This window comes from Bos indicus x Bos taurus, chromosome 28, assembly GCF_003369695.1.
Source record: "Bos indicus x Bos taurus breed Angus x Brahman F1 hybrid chromosome 28, Bos_hybrid_MaternalHap_v2.0, whole genome shotgun sequence".
NCBI classification, from domain to species: Eukaryota; Metazoa; Chordata; class Mammalia; order Artiodactyla; family Bovidae; genus Bos; species Bos indicus x Bos taurus.
In genome coordinates this window covers 34,555,280-34,567,256 of record NC_040103.1, presented here as the reverse complement: position 1 = coordinate 34,567,256, position 11,977 = coordinate 34,555,280, and the positions used below count along the sequence as shown (strand labels likewise).

The following is an 11,977-nucleotide window of genomic DNA, read 5'->3' as shown; positions in this document are numbered from 1 at the left end:
GGGCAACTGTCCCACATGTCCTTTCCTTTGATTCGCTGTACAGGGTCAGGGGGTGGCCTACACGTCCAGCTCTTAGAAGAGTTTTGGATGGAACCAGGCAGCCTCTTTATGGGAACAGCAGTCATACCTTGGCCACCTACTGGCCTGAGGTGACACAGCCAGCTGGGAGTTCCAGTCCTGGTTTCCTATGGACAACCCTCCCCACTGGCTCAGCCATGGGGCATTGCTGGCCTAGCCCCTTTGGTTTCTTTTTCTGGGATACATTCACTGATGGCATTGGGCAAGAGCACTGCAGACCCCGCCTCACAGGTTCAGTTCAGTTCAGTTCAGTCACTCAGTCATGTCCGACTATTTGTGACCCCATGGACTGCAGCATGCCAGGCTTCCCTGTCTGTCACCAACTCCCGGAGTTTGCTCAAACTCGTCCATTGAGTCCGTGGTGCCATCCAACCATCTCATCCTCTGCCGTCCCCTTCTCCTCCTACCTTCAGTCTTTCCCAGCATCAAGTTCCTTTCCAATGAGTCAGCCCTTCACATCAAGTGGCCAAAGTATTGGAGTTTCAGCTTCAGCATCAGTCCTTCCAATGAACACCCAAGACTGATTTCCTTTAGGATTGACTGGTTGGATCTCCTTACAGTCCAAGGGATCTCGAGTCTTCTCTAACACCACATTTCAAAAGCATCAATTCTTCGGAGCTCAGCTTTCTTTATGGTCCAACTCTCACATCCATACATGATTACTAGAAAAACCATAGCTTTGACTATATGGACCTTTGTTGGCAAAGTAATATCTCTGCTTTTTAATATGCTATCTAGGTTTGTCATAGCTTTTCTTCCAAGGAGCAAGCTTCTTTTAATTTCATGGTTGCAGTCACCATCTGCAGTGATTTTGGAGTCCAAGAAAATAAAGTCTGTGACTGCTTCCATTGTTTCCCCATCTCTTTGCCATGAAGTGATGAGACTGGATATCATGTTCTTTGTTTTTTGAGTGTTGAATTTTAAGCCAGCTTTTTCACTCTTTTCTTTCACCTTCATCAAGAGGCTCTTCATCTAGTTCCTCTTCACTTTCTGCCATAAGGGTGGTGTCATCTGTGTATCTGAGGTTATCGATATTTCTCTAGGAAATCTTGATTCCAGCTTGTGCTTCATCCAGTCTGGCATTTCGCATGATGTACTCTGCATATAAGTTAAATAAGCAAGGTGACAATATACAGCCTTGATGTACTGTAAGGTGGTCTGGACTCACAGGTGGTCCTGGTCAAACCTGCCTGCTCTGAGTGTGCTCAGCACTGGGTAGGGGGGTGGGCTTCCTTTTCTAGATCTCTCCTCCAGAACTGTTGAATGACAAATGAATGAATGAGCTAGGGAATGAATGAATGGATGGATGGGTGGATGGATAGATGAATGGATGGATGAGTGAATGAGATCTTTGAGGGGAGCTGGCCTTAAATCCCACACCTCTCCTGGACTTGGGGAGGGCATTTACTAACCCCAGGTGGCTGGGCAGACCCTCATTGGGTACCCCATCCAGAAGGATCGTGGTTACACTGGTTCTTGATTTCTCCCCTGGCCAGTCTCCGGGATTGCCCCACAGTGCTGTGAGTCTCTCTTGATTCCTTGCTTTCCTCTCCTTGCTAACAACCAACTCTATCAACTCCACCTAGACGTCAAACATCCTCATGTCTCCCCACCTCCACTGTCACCATCCTCATCTTCTGTCCGCCAGATGACTGAACTGGCCTCCGAATTGGTCTTTGAGAGCCTGTTTCTGCAGCCCTATGCTCCTTTCTCCACATAGCTGTCAGAAGGAGAGCATGGTGCTGCCCGGTGGGACCTGGATCCTGGTGTGAAAATGATGATGGCTGCTGTGGCCTGGCCCTGCACTCCTCCCCTGCCCTTCCAGCCTGACTGTGCCTTGGCCCCATCTCTCCTTTCGCATCCCTGGTCCCACCTCTTGGCCTCTGCGTGGTATCCCTGCTGTCTGGAATTCCCTTCCCTTGGGTGTTGGTGTGGCCTGTCCTTTTCACCTGGGTCAAGCAGGCTGCTCAAAGAGAACTTTCCTGATGGGAGGCCTGGCATTGCCCGCCACCCCCCACCCTCCGATACCCTACTTTGCTTCTCCCGGGCTCTTGTTTTGTGGTCCTCCCATACCCCAACTAGAATGTAAGCTCCAAGACAAAGGGAACTTCCTTTCTCATCCATCCCGAGTCCAGAGCCTGTGCCAGAGCTGAGAGCATGCTCAAGGAACAGCTGTTGAATGAGTAAATTTCACGGCGCTATAGACACCCAGTGGGAAGGGATCTTGGTCGTTTCTTGGCTGGATCTTGAAAAGTCCTCTTCAGCCTCAGGAGACTGGGAGCTTGTTGGCCCTAAGGCAGCACTTTTCATCTCCTGACTGCTTGGACTGTTAGCCTCTGTGCTTATCCAGACCTCAAATCTGCTTTCAGTGGTTCCACTGGGCCCGGATCAGTCACTGAACCTGACCCCTTCTCTGCAGGAACTTCTCTCCACTATTTAAGGGCATGGCATGCTAAGGACAGAATGGGGACACAGTGTCACAGGTCATGGGTTTGTGTTCCCTTTCTTCTGCTTCTCCAAGGTCACTTGGCAGTCACTGAGGTCTCTGACCCTTGACCTCCCCTCCAGAAACACTGGGCACCGGTCCCCTCAAGGCTGCACTTGAATCAGAGGAAATGCTTCAGCATGCTCAGCCTGGTTCCTGGCGTAGGGAGGGACAGTGCTTAGTAAGTGTTTCTTGAGTTTGGAAGTCTCCGTGGTTCTTCATCGTTCCAGGGCGTCTACCCCTACCCACCTGCTTCCTCTGCCCTGGGGGGCATCCTACATATAAAAAAAAAAGTACAGGGATCCACAGGCCAGCCCTGCTCAGGTGGGCTCTGGCCACAGGAGGGAGGTGGGGCGTGGGTGGTGTGCCCAGCCCTCCCGCTGTGATTTATAGTGTTTTGCCTTTTGGAAAACATTGCAGTACAAGGTTGTCCAAGGTCACTGCCTCTGTTCTGCGATTGCTTTATGAAAAGGGAGAAGAGAAAGTGGGCAACGTTTCCAATTTTTTAAGGAGTTGGCTCCGAGCCAGTCACTAGGCATCAGAGAAAGGCAGCTGGCTGCACTCGGCCACATCCGGAAAGTATCTGGAAGGGGAGGAAGGAAGCAGATGTTTCTTAAGGAACTACTGTGTGCCAAGGCCCATGCTAGGCAAGCCGTAATAAGGAACAGTCACTCTGTGCTTGGGATGGGCCAGACATTCTTACAAGCTTTTATGTGGATTAACTCATTTAATGGATTTAATCCTCACTCCATCTCTATGAATAGGCATTATTGTTCCCATTTTAAAGATGGGTTAGTCAAGGCAATGAAAAGTAAAATAATACACTGAGGATCCTGCAGCCACCATGGGTGTTCTTTCATCCCAGTCTCACAAATACCTGGAAATGAGGATCCTGATTGCTGCTGGTTTTATAAATGAGAGTTCCGAGGCTTGGGGAGGTAGGCGGTTTGTCCAAGATCACACAGCAAGAGATGTGGCTGAGCTGGGGTTTGAACTCCGGGCTGGGTATCTGCAAGCAGAGCGCTGTTCTGTGCTGTGCAACTTGGCTGCTGTCTTGGTCTTCTTTCCCTTCCTCTGTCCCCTGAAATGAATGGGCCAGGGAGGGTGTGGGCTGGATGAGCGGCTGCTGACAGTCTTTGAGGACCAGGAGAGGGGATGGGCGCTAAGCCAGCCCCCAAGCTGCTGTGGGCCCCTCTGGTTTCCCTGCCAGTGGTGCCTTGGGCTTTATGTGAACATCCGTGTTTCCAACACAGACCTAGAGGAAGAACTGAAATCCTCCAGTAAACCTTCCGTTCCCTGTTAAGCTGCCTTCTTTGTTATCAGAGGGGTGTCAGGAAAGACTCAGATAAAGAGCCCATGTCTGGGCCCCACCATCCCGGAACAGACCCCCACACACCACAGGATGAAGTCAGATGGGAGAACTTCCTGGGTTCGAGCCAGGGCCTACTTGGGGCCAAGGCATGAGTTGGCCCAGTGTGCTGGCCTGCATCCAGCCTACAAAGCGCTCCCTGACTGCTTCAGGGACAGTCCTTCTCAGCTCTCCCTGCCACCATCAGCACCTCCTCCCAGGAAAGGATGGGATGCCCCCCAGAACCCAGGAGCCCCTGGAAGTCAGGATCCTTGTCTTTGAGACTATCTCCAAGCATGTGCTATAGCTGAGCCAATGTAGGAAGAATGCAACTTTGAGGGTTTGGAGAATGGGCTCTGGTCTCAGCCTTAATAATGACTATTTCAGGAGACAGGGCAATACCCAAGGCCTTACTTTTCTCTTCCATACAATGGGTATAATAATGTGGTTCCTCAGCCAACAGGTGACAATCAGATGGGGCGATGGCTAAGGAAGCACTTTGAATGTAGTCAGGTCTTGGTAGCTGCCCACAATTACTATCTTGTCCTGTGGTCCCATGGCTTTCAAAGTTCAAGTCATGCTGGAACCACCTATGGATCCTAAACACACCGATACCTGATTCTTCCTCCATGCATTCTGGTTTCACTGGGAGTCCTTGCTGAGTCCTGGGAGATGCTAGAGCTTTCAGGGGTTTCTAACAAGTGGCCACGTGAGGGAACTGCTGTGTGGCCCTTCCGTTCTGTGGTTTCACTGACTAGTCAGATGACAGGGGAGCTTGGAGTCAATCTCAGGCCCAGATTTCTCTCTGTTCTTTCTCTGTTCTTGTCCTAACGTGGCTTGCTGAGAATCCTACACACCTGCTTTTGATGGAACGTGCCTCTGGCGAATGTCTGGGGAGCACAGTGCCCCGTGATTTTGCTGACCTCCTTTTATGGGGAATCTCTGTGTTGGGGAGCGGGGAGGAGAGGAGCCTCAGGCAGGTGGGTCTGCCCTCTATGTTCCCTGGGGGCTTTCACCTTAAAGGTCCAGGGCAGGAAAGGGAAGGTGACGGAGCATCTTTCAGCACCTACCACCCGCTCCGTGCTTTCTTGTGGATTAGCTTAACCAACAGAGGAACGACCTTGCCATCCCCACTCTCAGAGGAGGAAGCCAAGGCTCTGATAGGTCCCAAACTTGCCTGAGGTCTCATGCAGCACAAACTGCAAAATTCAGTTGAATCCTGACCTGACAGGGAAGGGACGGGCGCTGGTGGAGGCGGGTATCATTCAGTAGAGTCAGGCAGGCTTGGGGCTGGGGGTCAGGATTTTGGGGGCATAATGGATCCCCCTGGCAGGGTCCCCTCTGCTCTCTTTCTAGCCCTTCCTCTTCTTCCCCGCCTCTCTGGTTTCCCAGAGCAGACAGCTCTGGATGTCTACAGAAAAGGAGGATCATGAACAGCTGTTTCCTGTCTTAGAGTTCAGCGCTGGGGATCCATGCATCTCCAGTTATCATCCTGCGGTGCTGACTTAACTTTCTTTGCTTTGAGAGTAATCAGATGGGAGCCAGTGCTCTGTAAGAGAGGGGACGACATCATCAAGATCAACTTCAGGCTCAGTGGCTGGATCTGAGGAGGACCAGGAGGTCAGGTCTGTGTTAGGACCTGGGAGCACCACATGATAAAGTGGCCACAGGGCAGGCTCCCATCACTGTGGATGTCTTCAAAGTCAAGCAACAGTGAGCCCACTTGAGGGGGTTAGTCAGGGATGGTATTCCAGGTCCTGCTTATCCAAATTCCCTCTTTGAGTTGGAGATCGAGTCTCTATCTCCCCAAGCCTCACTTTTCCCCATCTGTAGAATGGGAAGTGCTGAAAATCACCACTCAGGCAAGTGCAGGGTAGAGCCGTGGATCGAGACATAGGAACATCCAGCCAGCCCTACCTCCTTTCCTGCATCTACCAAATCTTATGAGCTCCTTTGGGGAGTCAGCTCCGAGCAGATATTTGTACCCAGAGATGGATGAGAATTACACCTGCTTCCTGGGCTTTCAGCCTCAGTGGGAAAGCCAGTGCTGGGGGTGAAGGAGGCCATCATTAGTCCAGTCTGGGCCACTGGGGCAGGTTTCATAGATGAGGCGCCCTTTGAACTGGTTTGAGACAGAGCTGAGAGTTTGCCAGGGGTGTGGGGAAAAAAGGGCTTCTTAAGTATAGAGAATAGCCAAGACCAGTGTGGGTGGGGTAGTTAAGGGCCTCTTGGTGTTCTCCTTTTTGTAGCTGATATTTGGCAGTAGCCACAGATGAAGCTATCGGTGGGGGTCTCTGAGTCAAGATTCCAGTTTAGAGAGCAGAATCTGCTTGATGCTGGTGTGCAGGGAGGGGCGCTGGTGTGGCAGGGCAGGCTGAGGCAAGGATGGGCTACTGGGGAGGGGATGTGCTAGTCTGGCCACCTGCTTCAGCCTGCCTTCTATCTGTCTTATGCACTGTGTCAGGAGGCCTGTCCTGCCCAGATGTGGAAGGACAAGAGCTCGGAACACCAGCCTGGCCCTCTCATTCCCAGTTCAGCCCCAGTGGAAGGAAGGATGCTGTCATTTGCATTTCAAAACCTGTATCTCCCCACATCTTCCCTTAATAAGAGCCAATTACACCTCTGCCCCAAACCGCAGGTTGCCTGCCTGTCATTGGGACTTTTATCCTGTTTGGGGTGGGGAGAAACTTCTCCCTTAAATGTCACATTTAGCATATGCAAATGAAGATAATTGTCCTTAATGGAAGATGAACTCACCTGCTTGCTGAGCGCTCCAGACAAAAGCAGGCATGGATGAAATGGGCATCAGGCTGGATCCGTGGTCTGCTCTTCCATTTCCTGCCTCACCCAGGGGCTCAGCTGGCCTTGCCCACCTCCCTCCACCCATCTGGAAGATGACAATCCCAGAGTCTCTGCCAGTTAGAAGGAACCCCATGTTGAGCTTATTCTTCCATCTGACAAGTGTGGACACTGGGGCCTGGAGGTGGGAGGGACTTGCTCAAGGTCATAGGCTGAGTCAAACCTCTTGGGGGAAATCAGAGTGGAAGTCTGCAGCAGCCCAGGTTTGGGGAAATAAGGACTCTAGAGATCTGATGATTCTCCAAGAAGGCAGACTGGAATGGAGAGGCAGCCCTGGGATCTAGCACTTGTTTCAGACAGTATGTAGTTAATGGTTAGGTCTTTAGGAGGGACGGTTTCCAGTCTGGGAGCTATGCTGATCTGGAAAGGGCTGGAGAGGAGAGGGGCTCTGGAGATCATGTCATCCATTTCCCAGTGGAGCCCAGTGACCCATCTCCACCATGTCTGCCTCAGACCAAGAATGGAGTCGGGATGCGCTCAGAGGGCATGAGCCCTTTGTCGCTGTAGTGTGCCAATAATGTTAGCGTGTCCTCCAAGTGTATATTCCCTAAAGAGTTGGGGTTCCCTCTGGGGATGAGCCTTGATTGATTGCACCTTGTTCCCTGAACTGACCACGAGATGAGGAAATTAAGGAGCTCCAGACTTGGGTTGGGAAGATCCCCTGGAGAAGGGCATGGCAACCCACTCCAGTACTATTGCCTGGAGAATCCCCATGGACAGAGGAGCCTGGCGGGCTACAGTCCATGGGGTCTCAAAGAGTTGAACACAACTGAGAAGCTAAGCACAGCACAGCACACACTTGGGTGGGGCCTTCCCTTGTGGCTCAGATAGTAAAGAATCTGCCTGCAATGCCGGAGGTCTGGGTTCGATCCCTGGGTTGGGACGATCCCCTGGAGAAAGGAATGGCAACCTACTCCAGTATTCTTGTCTGAAGAATTCCACGGACAGAGGAGCCTGGTGGGCTACAGTCCACGGAGTCACAAAGAGTCAGACATGGCTGAGCGACTGACACTTTCACTCCACTTTCAGACTTGGGTAGAATGTGGAGATCTGGCCTCTTGTGCCTCAAGAATCAAAGCTCTGGCCTTGTCTAATTTCATGGTCAGGGTTTGGGATGGTGTCTCCTGTCTGGACTTAGGGTCTTGCCCCGACCCCTAGGGAACCGTGTTGTTGTCGAGTTTGAAAATCTGGATTCTAGCTCCAACGTGTCCACTTAAGCTGCATGACCTTGAATATCATCCTGTCCTCTCTGGGCCTTAGTGCCCTCCCCTGTGGGGGGATGTGGTGTACCTGGCTCTTTGGAGTACCGAGGAGGGAGCACCAGTGGGCTCAGAATGATGGCTAGTACACAGGATGTACTCAGTAGAGATTTGCTTGAATCATCACTTGTTCTTTCCCCTTCCCCTTGCCTGTGGAGGGGCCTGAGTCCTGCTCTGACCCCCCTGGGTGCCCCATGCTCTGCCCACTAGCCCTGCCTGGCTGCCCAGGCTGTCTCCCTCCTGTTGCCTATCGCTGGGTCTCCCAGATGGTCAACTCAGCCCAGCCACCTCTCTGCTGGCTGACCCAGGAATGCTAGTGACCTTAGAGGAAAGGCACAGGGAATCTCCAGGCTCTCTTTTCACTGGGTGCCCTGACAGGTCTCAGAGAGGAACAGGGATTTGCCTAGGGTCACATGATGAGGTCAGGGGTCAGCCAGCGCATCTCCAGCTTTGATGGTCTATGAGCTTCTATCACAGTGAGGTGCATCCCTGTGGGCTGTGAGGGGCTCAAGCGTTCCAAGAGGAGTCCACAGCCCTCAACACCAAAAGGCAAAGTGAGGATGAGGGGAGACTGGGCTTGGTCTGAGCAGGGTGACTGGAAGCCCAGCTCCTGGCAGATGTGTGTCTTTATTCCTGCCTGTGCTCCAGGCTCTCTTCTCTCTACCATGGCTTTCTCCAAGGCCCTGCTCCCTGGGGCTGCGTAGGTCATCTCCCACTGCCAAGCCTGCCCAGTGACTCAGATCAGGCCAACGACCACAGCTGACTTGCTCTACTGTGGGTCTAGGGATGGAGGGCATGGGCCTCTGTATGTGCCCTCCCCACAGCATGATGACTGATTCTAGGCTGTGCACACAGGTAGTGTCGGAGCTCTTTCCTCATTTTGCACAGCCTGAGACCTAGGGTCACACGACCAGCCGATTGCCAAGCAAAGAACCAAGATTCCAACCCTCTGGCCTCAGAGGGTTTCTCTGATGCCTCACTGGACGGAAGAAGGAAGGCCCGATGGTAGAGGACAGACACACCCACCTTTCTCTCCTGATGTCTGGGCCGCAAGCAGGACCGGCTGTTCTCAGAGATTCCAGGGCACTGGAAGGCAAGCCACTAGCTGATGGACTCAGTGCTGGGTCGGAGCAGGAGCCCTGGCCTCCCCTGGGAACTTGTGGGGAGCTCCCTCCCAGCTCCGGTCTCCTCGGTCTGTCTTCGAGGCTGCCCGGAAGCTGTCTCCCTGTGATTAACGAGCGCATCCCCTCCCGTGGGTCCCATGCTGGGGGATGGATGGGATGTGGCTTTGGCTGGTGTGGGTAGTGCTGGGGTTTGGGGAGCCTTGGAGTGTGGGCTGCAGCTGTTTACTTGGCAGGGCCTTACTCACAGATGTGAGGCTGTGGGGGTGAGTGGGGACGTGAGGGGTGGGGTCAAACCCAGAGAGAAGCTGGTGCCATTGCCCCTCCTCAGAACGAGCCCATTCTTGGGCCCCTGCACTCCTGGAGAGGACTCACCCCCACTGCTAGGAGTTCAGGACCATTGCTCTCAGAACCCACCCCTGATGGTGGCCCAGCTGTCTCCAGCTGTCTCCAGATGTTGGTCCAGTTTCTTCTGCCCCCATACCTCCTAGATGCTGACCCCAGGGATCCTCTTATTCTGGCCAGTGTGGTTTTGGTTTGGGGATTGAAGCAACATTGGACTCAGGCCCCAGCTCCAATTATCCTGGGCAGTGGAACTTGGAGCTGGGAGAGGCCAGGCTTGGAAGAGTTCTTAGCTAATGGAAAGATGGAAGCGTGGGCTACTCCCTGCTTAGCTCATCTCAGGGGACAGGGCAGGCCCTGCATCTTCCTAGAGCTCAGCCATAGGTTTCCAGGATGTGAGCTCAGCACCAAGGGTGGGGGTCCTTTCCCACCCCATCTGGGACACTCTTCTGTTCCTTGCCCAGAGGGCCTGCCAGGTCTTTTTCAACCTGTAACAAAAAGTTGTTGTAAGGGAGGCGAGCAGGGAAGCTTCCTGAGTCATTGGCTACTGCTGTTGTTCAGTCCCTCAGTCGAGTCTGACCCTTTGGGACTCCATGGACTGCAGCACACCAGGTTTCCCTGTCCCTCACCATCTCCCGGAGCTTGCTCAAATGCGTGTCCATTGAGTCAGTGATGCCATCCAAATGGAGAGTGGAGAGGGCACTCAGTATACTTTGTCAGTGCTGAATAGTTTTGTGTTCGTTGGTATAATTCACCTGCTCCTTCTTCTTCCATCCTTCCAAGCTCCACTCATCTCTCCATTAAATTATCCATTTGCCAGTCAAATCATCCATTCACCCATCTGTTATGTTATTTCCACACATCTCTCCATCCGAGCATCCATCTATTCTTCCATCCATATACTCTGGTTGAATGCTTGTGCTAGGCCAGGCCCTGTGCAGGTTGCTAGGATACAGAGATAAACAGTTCACCCTCTCTGCTCTGAGAGTATCCCCAGTCTAGTGACCAGTTATAAACATCCACGTCTTCTCAGCCATGTCAAGTTGTAATGAAGGTGAAAGTTGTTTCATGAATCCAGAGGATTAACTGACTCCAACTCAAATGACACCTCCTCTAGGAGGTGATTACACCATGTGACCACACCATATGACATGGGAATTTGACAGGCAGAGAAGAGGGTGAAGGGCATTTCTGGCAGATGGACCAGGCTTTACCAAGGCCAGAGCTCTTCAAATACACAGCATGTTTAAGGGGACACAGCACTGTGACTGCAGGTGGCTGAGTAGGGAGACAGGCTAGAGAAGGAGCCGTGCTCAGGGCCAGAGGGTGGACAGCCTTGGATGTTAGGTTAAGGCTCTTGAATTTCCCTGTGGTCCTTGAGGCACCAGGGAGCAGCGGGAAACAGAGATGTGGCCTGGTCAGATGTATACATTAAGATCATCCCAGCTGCATTAAATATTTCTGAGGCATGTGTACCTGGGTTTGGATCCTTCTATTAAGATGTTGGGCAAACGAATTGCTCTGTTTCTGCTCCAAAATGGAGGGGATACTCTCTACCTCACTGATTTGTGTGGTATAAATGAGATGTTACCTGAAAAGTGCCTGGCATAGTTCCTGATACATAGTAGACGCCCCCTGAAAAGTGAAAAAGTGAAAGTGAAAGTCACTCAGTTGTGTCCAGCTCTTTGTGACCCCTATGGACTATACAGTCCATGGACTTCTCCAGGCCAGAATACTGGAGTGGATAGCCTTTCCCTTCTCCAGGGGATCTTCCCAACACCCAGGTCTCCCACACTGCAGGCAGATTCTTTACCAGCTGAGCCACAAGATGCCCCCTAACCACCTTATTCTGAACTCTGCCCAGACCCAGCTGGAATGAGAGTTTGGGTCTTCTGCCAGTTGTTTAATCTCCAAGGACCTCAATTTCCTCATCTACAGAATGGGCACAAGAAATGACAACCATGTAGGATTGCTGTGAGGAGTGGACTAGGTGATGGAGTGTGTTGGACGTCACCACAGGGGTGTAAGACTCAGAGAACCGGTGATGCCCCAGCTTGGGACTTGGGGACTGGCCCAGTGACCCTGGGTGCTCTGGCACAGGGCCACGTGAAACTCCTCCCGCCCATGAGTAGCTCCCTCATCCCCGCCCTGCCTCGCCCTGCCCAGCTGCTCTGAGGAGATGGCTCCCTGGCCCCATGACTGCAGCTGCTAATCTCCAGCAGCAGCGGTCTGAGGCGAGACCCGACACGTCCGTGGCACTCAGCACCCTGGTTTACCCATTGCTGTGGTTCCGTGAAAGAAAGCATTAGTTGCTCAGTTGTGTCCCACTCTGCTACCCCGTGGACTGTAACCCACCAGGCTCCTCTGTCCATGGGGATTCTCTGGGCAAGAATACTGGAGGGGGTTGCCATGCCCTCCTCCAGGGGATCTTCCTGACCCAGGGATTGAACCAGGTCTCCTGCATTGCAGGAGGATTTGTTACTGT

The 11,977-nt window shown here is 52.5% G+C and overlaps 1 long non-coding RNA gene across 3 annotated transcripts; it reads right to left on the bottom strand.

Moving 5' to 3' along the window:
- Positions 1–1,182: 1,182 nt before the first annotated feature.
- Positions 1,183–9,316, bottom strand: LOC113885517. Of its 3 annotated transcripts, XR_003509238.1 has the most exons (3): positions 6,669–7,439; positions 3,441–3,644; positions 1,183–3,146 (listed from the first exon to the last, which is right to left on the bottom strand). It is a non-coding gene; the product is annotated as an uncharacterized LOC113885517 (long non-coding RNA). The 3 variants fall into 3 exon arrangements; XR_003509239.1 differs by lacking the exons at positions 1,183–3,146; positions 6,669–7,439 and adding an exon at positions 9,056–9,316 and having other exon boundaries at positions 3,319–3,644; XR_003509237.1 differs by lacking the exon at positions 1,183–3,146 and having other exon boundaries at positions 3,319–3,644; positions 6,669–7,442.
- Positions 9,317–11,977: the final 2,661 nt, after the last annotated feature.